The following is a 12,990-nucleotide window of genomic DNA, read 5'->3' on the forward strand; positions in this document are numbered from 1 at the left end:
ACATGGGTGATCTTGGTCTTTCCATGATTGTTCTTGGCATTTTTTTCTACAGAAGTAGTTTGCCATTGCCTTCTGGGTAGCGTGACCCCAGTCATCATCAATACTCAGAGATTGTCTGCCTGGAGTCAGTGGTCACATAACCAGGACTTGTGAGATGTAACAGCTGCATCACAGTACTTCTCTTTATTAAAATTGACTGTTGAAGCACTAAAGGTGCAGTGTATGGACTCTTACTTTGTCAGTGACACCCTCATTCCTATCTGTATCCCTTTGTGGCAGAGCACTGAGCTTTCAAGGGCCAAAGTCAGGAAAAACAGAGGCGTCGATTTGAATGGTTGATCTCACCCAGGGTAAATTGAGACTGGATGGTTGTTCCATTCACTCTAAACTGGGGATGGTGTGGGAGTTGACAAGGAATTGATTCAAAGCAGCTTCCTGATTGCTGTACTCTAGAGGCAAGAGTTTAGTGGCAATGGTATGGGGTCCCTCCACTGAGAATGTCTATCGAGATACCTTGATTTCATTGAAGCCTTTCATGAAATCTTTTGTTAAGCCACTACCTCTTTCTGTTAACTAGGTTATTCATTGGTAAACTAGCTGAGCCTACTCATCTGGAATTCACAAGAGAGATAAAGTTATTTTGTTTGCTTATGGGTTAGAAACAGAGTTTAATTTGGATAAGTACAAGTTGTTTAGGAAGATGAATGAGGCCAGGTCTTTCACAGTGAATGGTAGGGCCCAGGGGAGTGTTGTACAACAGAGGGACCTAGAGTACAGGTACATGGTTCTCTGAAAGGGACCTGCAGGTGGACCGGGTGGTGAAGAAGGCTTTTGGCATGCTAGCTTCTGGTACAATTGTATAAGACATTGCTGAAGCCACATTTGGAGTATTATGTTCAATTTTGGAGGAAAGATAATCATTAAGCTGAAAGAGTGCAGACAACTTTTATGAGGATATTGCTGGGACTTGAGTTATGGAGAGAGGTTGAGCAGTTTGGGACTTTATTCATTGGAGTATAGGAGAATGAAGGATGATCTTTTAGAAGTGTTGAAAGGCATAGATAGGGTGACAGTGCACAGGCTTGTCCCCAGGGTTGGAGACTGAAGAATTAGAAGACACAGGTTTCAGGTGAGAGGAAAAAGATTTAATAGGAACCTGAGGGGGCAACTTTTTTCATGAGGAGGGTGGTGGGTATATGTAATGATGTGCCAGAGGAAGTGGTTGAGGCAAGTGCATTAATAACATTTAAAAGAGGTACAGTACTTGGATAGAATGGATTTAGAGGGATAAGGACTTAAATGGGACAAGTTTAGATGGGAATCTTAGTCGGCATGGGCCATTTGGTAAAAGGTCCTGTTTCTGTGCTGTTTGACACTAATTGTGATACATTCTAGGGTGTTGGGAACCCTGGAGCACTGTGTAAATTGTTCTATATTTTGATTCACTTTTACTTAGTGTTTCTCTCCCCTTCTCTGTTACCCATATCTTAATTTTGTTTTTGTAAAGCTTGAATGCCATAGCAGCCGGATTCTACGATGGACTGGGCCGTGGAGTCAACGGGTAGGGAGTGGTGGTGTGATTGGGAACTGGGGCTGATGGAGGCGATGGCCTTTGTGAAGCTGCACTTCAAAGGGTCTATGCCATACCCGACCTTTCTCAAGAGCTACAGACTGCCTTCCGTTGTGAAGGCCATGACAAGAAGATTGCGGAAATCTTCACAGTAACTGGAAGGGTTGGAGTCCAGGGCACTGGAGGGGATTGCAACTGAGCTAAGGTCGTTTTGAGTGAAGAATGACCCTCTCTTTGGCAGGCACCTTTCTCTTGGGTATCTCAGCACTCTGCAGCATATATCAACTGGCTGTTTAAACACATGTGGCCTATCTGCCAAGCTTAATCTTGATAATGACTTGACTTCACAGGGTTGAATTTCATCTGACCTTGTCTGTACCACTCACCAAATCCAGTTTAAACACAGGCTGTGACTGTTATAATCATTCCTTCAGAACTACCTCATCCTTCTGATAAGGAAAGGTTGAATGAGCTAGAGCTTTTCTTCATTGAGTGAAGAAGTGAGAGGTGACTTGATAGAGACATATAAGACGAAGAGGCATTGATAGAGTGGACAGCCAGTGACTTTTCCCAGGGTGAAAATTGCTAATATGAAAGGGGGATCATTTAAGGTGAATGGAGGAAAGTATAGAGGGGATGTCATAGGCAGATATTTTACACAGAGAGCAAACACACTGCCAGTGGTGGTGGTAGAGGCAAATATATATTGGGACATTTAAGAAAAGGACATAGTTGAAGGAACATCAGGGGACTCTGTGAAGAGGGAAGGGTTAGATTGATCTTGAAGTAGGTTTATATTGGTCACCACAACATTGTGGGCTGAAGGGCCTGTACTGTGCTGTACTATTCTATGTTCTATGTCCTGTTTGTACTGTGGGACTGTTCGTGCTCTTGCAGAAAGAGAACACTGGCCTGACAGAAGTTGTCCAATTTGTTGTGGGTAGAACTGCCTACGTTGTCTGTCACTATGCAATGCCTTTGAAGGGGCAGAGTTCTTGTGGAGAACTTTGGAAGTGTTAATCTGCAGCCCCCCTGAAGTTGGCAGTTGTGAGTGACCTGGAGTGACTTGGTGAGGGAAGGGACTGAGACAGATGATGGGTTGAAGGGTGTTGCTATCATGGTTGAATGGGATGGGGAGGAAGCAAGGCCAGAGAGACAGGAGGGGTCTGAGGGGATGGGGCAGGAGGGAGGAATTGGGTTCTGAGAGTGGTGCAGGGTTCAATACAGGGAATGGGGTTGGTGTGAGGAGGTGGGTGTGGGCCTGAGCTGGGAGGTGGGTCAGAATCGAAGAGAGGGTTAAGTGGTGAGTGAGGAGGAAGATGGTGACTTGGTTCCTTGGTCAGCGACTGCAAATCCATTGGTCCTCATCCATTCATTATTGGGTTTGGATATCTAAGGGCTTGGAGTAAGTGGACCTACCATCTGTCTGAAAGGTGGGATACACTCAGAAGGCTGAGTGGACTCCAACTGTTCATGTTACAGCAACTGTCTCTGGAGGAATCGCCATCAGGACTGGGGTCTGTGTGGGGGCTTCTCCAAGAAGGGTGAGCAAGTGTGCAGATGGCTGACTTGTTAATTTGTGTCTGAGTGTGCAATGAAATTTGAAACACATAGGTGCAAGCAGGCCTTTTGGCCCATTGAGTCTGTGCTGACCATTGAGCAGCCACTTGCATTAATCCTGGAACATTCTTGCATCCTTCCAGTCTGCTGAGCAGATGAAAACTAAAATGTTGAACTGGGAAAAAGTTACAGGGAGGCAATTCCTCCCTCCTGCCCCATCCCCTCAGACCCCTCCTATCTGTCTGGCCTTTCTTCCTCCCCATCCCATTCAACCATGATAGGAACACCCTTCACACCTTCATCTATCTGAGCCCCTTCCCTCACCAAGTCAATCCAGGACACCCACCGCTGCCAACTTCAGGGGGGCTACGAGTAACAAAAGTTACTGCTGTTCAAGTCCATCGGACTCTGATTCTGAAGAATATGGCTGCCAGGTAAGTGATGTGTCTGCCTCCACTGCCCTTCCCCATCAAGCCCTTTACAGAGACTTGGATAGCCCAGGGACAGGTTTGGTTACTTCAAGAGCCGGGTTTTAGATGTGTCAGAAAGGACAGAGAGGGAGGCAAAAGAGGTGGGGCATGGCACTGTTGATCAGAGATAGTGTCACGCCTGCAGAAAAGGTGGACGCCATGGAGGGATTGTCTACGGAATTTCTGTGGGTGGAGGTTGGGAACAGGAAGGGGTCAATAACTTTACTGGGTGCTTTTTATGGGCTGCCCAATAGTAACAGGGATATCGAGAAGCAGATAGGGAAACAGATCCTGGAAAGGTGTAATAATAACAAAGTTGTTGTGATAGGAGATTTTAATTTCCCAAATATCGATTGGCATCTCCCTAGAGCAAGGGGTTTAGATGGGGTGGAGTTGGTTAGGTGGGTTCAGGAAGGTTTCTTAACACAATATGTAGATAAGCCTACAAGAGGAGAGGCTGTACTTGATTTGGTATTGGGAAATGAACCTGGTCAGGTGTCAGATCTCTCAGTGGGAGAGCATTTTGGAGATAGTGATTATAATTCTATCTCCTTTACAACAGCATTGGAGAGAGATAGGAACAGACAAGTTAGAAAAGCGTTTAATTGGAGAAAAGGGAATTATGAGGCTATCAGGCAGGAAATTGGAGGCTTAAATTGGAAACAGATGTTCTCAGGGAAAAGTACGGAAGAAATGTAGCAAATGTTCAGGGGATATTTGTGTAGAGCTCTGTATAGGTATGTTCCAATGAGACAGGGAAGTTATGGTAGGGTACAGGAACTGTGGTGTACAAAGGCTGTATTAAATCTAGTCAAGAAGAAAAGAAAAGCTTATAAAAGGTTCAGAGAGCTAGGTAATGTTAGAGATCTAGAAGATTATAAGGCTAACAGGAAGGAGTTTAAGGAAATTAGAGCCAGAAGGGGCCATGAGAAGGCCTTGGCGGGCAGAATTAAGGAAAACCCCAAGGCATTCTACAAGTATGTGAAGAGCAAGAGGATGAGACATAAAAGAATAGGACCTATTGAATATGACAGTGGGAAAGTGTGTATGGAGCTGGAGGAAATAGCAGAGGTACTTAATGATACTTTACTTCAGTATTCACTATGGAAAAGGATCTTGGTGATTGTTGTGATGACTTGCAGCAGACTGAAAAGCTTGAGCATGTAGATATTAAGAAAGAGGATGTGCTGGAGCTTTTGGAAAGGATCAAGTTGGATAAGTCGCCGGGACCAGATGAAATGTACCCCAGGCTACTGTGGGAGGCGAGGGAGGAGATTGCTGAGCCTCTGGCGATGACCTTTGCATCATCAATGGGGACAGGAAAGGTTCCAGAGGATTGGAGGGTTGTGGATGTTGTTCCTTTATTCAAGAAAGGGAGTAGAGATAGCCCAGGAAATTATAGACCAGTGAGTCTTACCTCAGCAGTTGGTAAGTTGATGGAGAAGATCCTGAGAGGCAGGATTTATGAACATTTGGAGAGGTATAATATGATTAGGAGTAGTCAGTATGGCTTTGTAAAGGGCAGGTTGTGCCTTACAAGCCAGCTTGAAATTTTGGAGGATGTGACTAAACACTTTGATGAAGGAAGAGCAGTAGATGTAGTGTATATAGATTTCAGCAAGGCATTTGATAAGATACCCCATACAAGGCTTATTGAGAAAGTAAGGAGGCATGGGATCCAAGGGGACCTTGCTTTGTGCATCCAGAATTGACTTGCCCACAGAAGGCAAAGAGTGGTTGTAGACAGGTCATATTCTGCATGGAGGTCGGTCACCAGTGGAGGCCTCAAGGATCTGTTGTAGGACCCTTACTCTTTGTGATTTTTATAAATGACCTGGATTAGGAAGTGGAGGGATGGTTTACTAAGTTTGCTGATGACACAAAGGTTGGGGGTGTTGTGGATAGTGTGAAGGGCTGTCAGAGGTTACAGCGGGACATTGATAGGATGCAAAACTGGACTGAGAAGTGGCAGATGGAGTTCAATCCAGATAAATGTGAAGTGGTTCATTTTGGTAGGTCAAATATGATGGCAGAATATAGTATTAATGGTATGACTCTTGGCAGTGTGGAGGATCAGAGGGATCTTGGGGTCCGAGTCCATAGGACACTCAAAGCAGCTGCACAGGTTGACTCTGTGGTTAAGAAGGCATATGGTGTATTGGCCTTCATCAATCGTGGAATTGAATTGAGCCGAGAGGTAATTTTGCAGCTATATAGGACCCTGGTCAGACCCCACTTGGAGTACTGTGCTCAGTTCTGGTCACCTCACTACAGGAAGGATGTGGAAGCCATAGAAAGGGTGCAGAGGAGATTTACAAGGATGTTGCCTGGATTGGAGAGCATGCCTTATGAGAATAGGTTGAGTGAACTCGGCCTTTTCTCCTTGGAGCGACGGAGGATGAGAGGTGACCTGATAGAAGTGTACAAGATGATGAGAGGCATTGATTGTGTGGATAGTCAGAGGCTTTTTCCAGGGCTGAAATGTTTGCCACAAGAGGACACAGGTTTAGGGTGCTGGGGAGTAGGTACAGAGGAGATGTCAGGGGTAAGATTTTTATGCAGAGTGGTGAGTGCATGGAATGGACTGCCAGCAACGATGGTGGAGGCGGATACAATAGGGTCTTTTAAGAGGCTTTTCGATAGGTACATGGAGCTTAGTAAAATAGAGGGCTATAGGTAAGCCTAGTAATTTCTAAGGTAGGGACGTGGTTGGCATAGCTTTGTGGGCCGAAGGGCCTATATTGTGCTGTAGGTTTTCTGTTTCTATGTTTCTAAACAGTTCACCAAAATTCTTCTTGTCTTTCCCCACCCCCATCCTTTGGCCAAGGGTCTTAAGTCTATGTTCTCTGATCAACACCCAGCCCCACCTCCCTCTGCCCCCAGTGAGAGACAGTATTCTGCTATCACCTTACCAACCTCTCTCCAGTCTCTTTAATATGATGCCATGAGATTTTTTTCTTATCAGTCTAGAATCTAGACTCTAGATTAAGTCACAGAGCAGAATTTGAGCATTGTATCTCAGAGGCTGAACCACTGCTGACCCTGAAAGGCTGTGACTTTGCAGCAATTGCTACCATAGACAAATCCATGTATTTTCCCCTTAAAAGGAAGCAATTTATAGGAGTGCAAGGAACAGTGTCACTGATTTCTTGCAGAGAATACATTAACACTGCCAAGACTCTGTCTTAACACAAGAAAGAGGTGTATGCCATGCCTGTTGTGCTATTACCTCAGTGCCACTTTCTAGTCTCTTCATAGCTAAAAGAATTATTGACCTCTTGGCAGAATATACTTATGATACAGGGGCCATTCAGCCCATCTGATCCATGCCAGCAGTCTCATCAGTCCCATTCCTCCTTCTGATTCTTGTTGTCATATGAACAAGTGCATGAATGTACCTGTGCATATGGGGCGGCGCGGTAGCACAACACTTTACAGTACCAGCAGCCCAGGTTCAATTCCTGCCCTTGCCTGTAAGGAGCTTGTATATTCTCCCCATGACTGCATTCTCCCTGAACTCCAGTTGGTAGGTTAATCGGTCATTGTAAGTTGTCCCATGGATAGGGTAGGGTTAAATTGGGGGGGTTGCTGGGCGATGTGTCTCAAAGGGCTGGAAGGGACCTATTCCACTCTGTATCTCAATAAATAAATAACTTATACTTGCGCATATGACAATAAGATTGACTTTGACTGTACTCCTGCACCTTATTTCTTTACACGCATCCTCAACAACTCCCCTTTCACTCCTTTACCATTTACCTACACTAATGGGTAATTTACAATTGACATTTAGTTTTGTGCACATCTTTGGGATGTGGGAGGAAACTGGCATACCTGGGGTTAATGTGCTCATGGGAAGAACATGGGTCACTGGAGCAGCGTAGCAGTGCCAACTCTGTACCTCTTCAATATGCCATCCTCTGGTTGAAAAAGCTTCCCTTCATCTTTTTCACCCCTTATTTTGAGACTGTGTCTCCTGTTCTAGACTCCTGAACCAGGGAAAACTCTGTATCTACCCTTTCCATCCTCATGAGTTTTGTACATTTCAATGAGGCCTCCCTTACACGAATTTTGCACTCATCAAGAGGAGGCTGTTGATGTCCGGATGTAGAATGCTAAATTAAATCGCACTGAGACCTACTTTTGCACTGAAGGCTATAGAGTCATGGAAAAATACAGCACAAAATCAGGCCCTTTGGCCCATCTTGTCGATGCCAAACCATTTAAACTGCCTACTCCCATCAACTGGGACCATATCCCTACCATTCATGTACTTATCTAACCCTCTCTTAAACAGTGAAATCAAGCTCGCATGGACCACTTATGCTGGCAGTTCATTTCATGAACTCTAGTGGTAATCCCACCCAATATCAGTGGAAAAAGCCTGTTTCCATTTACCTTCTCTATACCCCTCATAATCTTCTCTCAATCTTCAACGTTTCAAGAAATAAAGTCCTAACCTTTTCAATTTTTCCTTATAACTCAGGTCCTCCAGTCCTAGCAACATCCTTGTAAATTTTCTCTGTACTCTTTCAACCTTATTTACATCTCTCCTGTAGCTAGGTGACCAAAACTTCACACAATAATCCAAATTAGGCCTCAACAATGTCTATTCAACTTCAACATAACATCCCATCTTCTATACTCAATATTTTAGTTTATGAAGGCCAATGTGCCAAAAGCTTTCTTTACAACCCTGTCTACCTGTGGCACCACTTTCAATGAATTATATACCTGTATTCCCAGATCCCTTTGTTCTATCACACTCCTCAGTGCCCTACCGTTCACTGTATAAGTCCTATCCTGGTTGGTCCTACCAAATTGCAAAACCTCGCACTTGTCTGCATTAAATTCCATCTGTCATTTTCCAGCCCATTTTTCCAACCAGTCCTGATCCCGCTGCAATCTCTGATAGTCTTCCTCACTGTCCACTACACCAATCTTGGTTTCATCCTCGAAGCTGCTGATCCAGTTGACCACATTATCATCCAGATCCTTGACATAGATGACAAACACCAAACCCAGCACCGATTCCTGCGGCACTTCACTAGTCACAGGCCTCCAGTCAGAGAGGCAACCATCTACGACCACTCTCTGGCTGCTCCCACAAAGCCAATGTCTAGTCCAATTTATTACCTCATCTTGAATGCTGAGCAACTGAATCTTCCTGACCAATCTCCCATGCAGGACCTTGTCAAAGGCCTTGTTAAAGTCCATGTAGACAACATCAACTTTCCTGGTAACTTCCTTGAAAATCTCTATAATATTGGTTAGACACGACCTACCATACACGATTCATGCTGACCGTCCTTAATCAGTCCCTGTCTATCCAATTACTCATGTATCTGGTCCCTTTGAAAACTTTCCAATAACTTTCCCACTACTGATGTCAGGCTCACTGACCTATAAGTTTCTGATTGATTTTTATAACCTTTCTTAAACAGCAGAACAATGTCAGTTAGCCTCCAATCTGCCAGTACCTCACCTGTCACTAAGGATGATCTAAATATCTCTGCAATTTCTGCCCTTGCTTCCCACAGGGTCCAAGGGGATTTATCAACTCTTAATTTACCTCAAGACAGCAAGCACCTCCTCCTCGGTAATCTGTACTGGGTGTATGACCTCGCTGCTGCCTTGCCTCACTTCTATAGACTCTGTGCCTGTCTCCTGAGTAAATACAGATGCAAAAATTCCATTTAAGATCTCCCCCAACTCTTTTGGCTCCATGCATAGATTACCATTCTGATCTTCCAGAGGACCAATTTTGTCCCTTACAATCCTTTTTTATTGCTCTTAACATATCTGTAGAATTGCTTAGGATTCTCCTTCACCTTACACACCTTTATCAGGTCACCTCTCATCCTCTGTCGCTCCAAGGAGAAAAGGCCAAGTTTGCTCAACCTATTCTCATAGGGCATGCTCCCCAGTCCAGGCAACATCCTTGTAAATCTCCTCTGCACCCTTTCCACATCCTTTCTGGAGTGAGGCAACTAGAACTGAGCACAGTACTCCAAGTGGGGTCTGACCAGGGTCCTATATAGCTGCAACATTACCTCTCGACTCTTAAACTCAATTTCACGGTTGATGAACGCCAATGCACCGTATGTTTTCTTAACCACAGAGTCAACCTGCACAGCAGCTTTGAGTGTCCTACGGACTCGGACCCCAAGATCCCTCTGATCCTCTATACTACCAAGAGTCTTACTGTTAATACTATATTCTGCCATCATATTTGACCGATCAAAATGAACCACTTCACACTTATCTGGGTTGAACTTCATCTGCCACTTCTCAGCCCAGTTTTGCATCCTATCAATGTCCCATTGTAACATCTGACAGCCCTCCACACTATCCACAGCATCCCCAACCTTTGTGTCATCAGCAAATTTACTAACCCATCCCTCCACTTCCTTATCCAGGTCATTTATAAAAATCACGAAGAGTAAGGGTCCCAGAACAGATCCCTGAGGCACACCACTGGTCACCGACCTCCATGCAGAATGTGACCCATCTAAAACTACTCTTTGCCTTCTGTGGGCAAGCCAATTCTGGATCCACAAAGCAATTTCCCCTTGGATCCCATGCCTCCTTACTTTCTCAGTAAGCCTTGCATGTGGTACCTTATTAAATGCCTTGCTGAAATCCATATACACTACATCTACTACTCTACCTTCATCAATTTGTTTAGTCACATCCTCAAAAAATTCAAACAGGCGCGTAAGGCACGACCTGCTCTTGACAAAGTCATACTGACTATTTCTAATCATATTATGCGTCTCCAAATGTTCATAAATCCTGCCTCTCAGGATCTTTTCCAACAACTTACCAACCACTGATGTAAGACTCACTGGTCTATCATTTCCTGGGCTATCTCTACCCCTTTTCTTGAATAAGGGAACAACATCTGCAACCCTCCAATCCTCCGGAACCTCTCCCATCCCATTTGATGATGCCAAGATCATTGCTAGAGGATCAGCAATCTCCTCCCTCGCCTCCCACAGCAGCCTGGGGTACATCTCATCCATTTGTTCCCAATGACTTACCCAACTTGATGCTTTCCTAAAGCTCTTCTTTCATAATGTCTATATGCTCAAGCTTTTCACTCCACTGTAAGTCATCCCTACAATTGCCAAGGTCCTTTTCTGTCATGAATACTGAAGCAAAGTATTCATTAAATACCCTCACTATCTCCTCCAGTTCCATACACACTTTTCCACTATCACACTTGATTGATCCCCTTCTCTCACGTCTTATCCTCTTGCTCTTCACATACTTGTAGATCGCCTTGGGGTTTTCCTTAATCCTGCTCGCTAAGCCTTCTCATGACCCCTTCTGGCTCTCCTAATTTCATTCTTAAGCTCCTTCCTGCAAGCCTTATAATGTTCTAGATCTCTATCATAACCTAGTTTTTTTAACCTTTCGTAAGCTTTTCTTTTCTTCTTGACTAGATTTTCAACAACCTTTTTACACCATGGTTCCTGTACCCTATCATCCTTTCCCTGTCTCATTGGAACATAGCTGTGCAGAATGTCATGCAAATATCCCGTGAACATTTGCCACATTTCTGCTGTACATTTCCCTGAGAAAATCTGCTCCCAATTTATGCTTCCAAGTTCCTGCCTGATAGCTTCATATTTCTCCTTACTCCAATTAAACACTTCTCTAACTTGTCTGTTCCTAACCCTCTCCAGAATTGTGATCACTCACTGAGAGACCTGACAACTGATCAGGTTCATTTCCCAATACCAGATCAAGTACAGCCTCTCCTCTTGTAGGGTTATCTACATATTGTGTCAGAAAACCTTCCTGAACACACCTAACAAATTCCACCCCATCTAAACCCCTTGCTGTAGGGAGATGCCAATCAATATTTGGGAAATTAAAATCTCCCACCACAACAACCCTGTTATTATTACACCTTTCCAGAATTTGTCTCCCTATCTGCTCCTCAATGTCCCTGTTACTATTGGGTGGTCTATAAAAAACACCCAGTAGAGTTATTGACCCCTTCCTGTTCCTAACTTCCACCCACAGAGACTCATTAGACAATCCCTCCATGACTTCCTCCTTTTCTGCAGCCATGGCACAACTCTGATCAGCAGTACCACGCACCCACGTCTTTTACCTCCCTGTCCTTTCTGAAACATCTAAAACCCGGCACTTGAAGTAGCTATTCCTGCCCCTGAGCCATCCAGTCTGTGTAATGGCCACAACATCACAGCTCCAAGTACTGATCCACACTCTATGCTTTGTTCATGATGCTTTTTGTTCTCTCACTTTTTAAAAAAATATTCAATAAGCAGTTCAGTTGTTCCTGCCTGCTATGTACCTCTTTTTTTTAACCAGGGCCTCAATATCTTTTGAAAACCAAGTTTCCCTACACCTGTTATCTTTACCCTTTATTCTGACAGGCTTTCTACACTCAAAATGTCGTTTTGAAGACCTCCCACTTACCAAGCACACCTTTGTCAGAAAACAACCCGTCCCAATCCACACTTGCCAGATCCTTCCTGATACCATCAAAAGTAGCCTTTCTCCAGTTTAGAATCCTAAACTGTGGACAAAACTTATCTTTTTCCTGATTTAATTTGAAACTAATGGCATTATGATCACTGGATGCAAAGAGTTCTCCTACACAAACCTTTGTCACCTGCCCTGTCTCATTCCCCAATAGCAGATCAAGTATCGCACACTTTCTCGTTGGGACTTCCATATACTGATTAAAGGAACTTTCCTGAGCACATTTGACAATCTCTATCACCACCTATATTCCTTTGCCAGTATGGGATTTCCAGTCAATATGTGGAAAGTTAAGATCACCTACTATAACAACCTTATGTTTTTTGCAAGTCTTTGATCTCTTACAAATTTGTTCCTTTAAATCCCACAAACTGTTGAGCGGTCTATAATATGGGCTCACTAACGTGACCACACCTTTCCTATTCCTCAGTTCCACTCATAAAACATCACTAGATAGGTACTCCCATCTGTCCTGACACTGCCGTGACATTTTCCATGACAAGTAACGCCAACTCTCCCGCTTTGTCGCGCCTAAAACAACAGAACCCCAGAATATTGAGCTGTCAGTCCTACCCCTCCTGCAACCAAGTCTCACTAATGGCTGAGCTGATCCATGGTCTCAGCTCACCGCATTTCCTCTCCTCTATCTGTTCCAGCACTCCGGTTCCCAACCCCCTGCAACTCTAGTTTAAACCTTCTCCCCACCGCCCTATGCAACACTAGCAAACCTTCCCGTGAGGATATTAGTCCCCTTCCAGTTCAGGTGCAACACGCCTCCTCCAGGTCCCACCTTCCCTGGAAGAGAGCCCAATGATCTAAAAAGCTTAAGCCCTCCCTCCTACACCAACTCCTTAGCCACAGGTAAAGCTG

Source organism: Hemitrygon akajei, chromosome 18 (genome assembly GCF_048418815.1).
Source record: "Hemitrygon akajei chromosome 18, sHemAka1.3, whole genome shotgun sequence".
In the NCBI taxonomy this organism is placed as follows: domain Eukaryota; kingdom Metazoa; phylum Chordata; class Chondrichthyes; order Myliobatiformes; family Dasyatidae; genus Hemitrygon; species Hemitrygon akajei.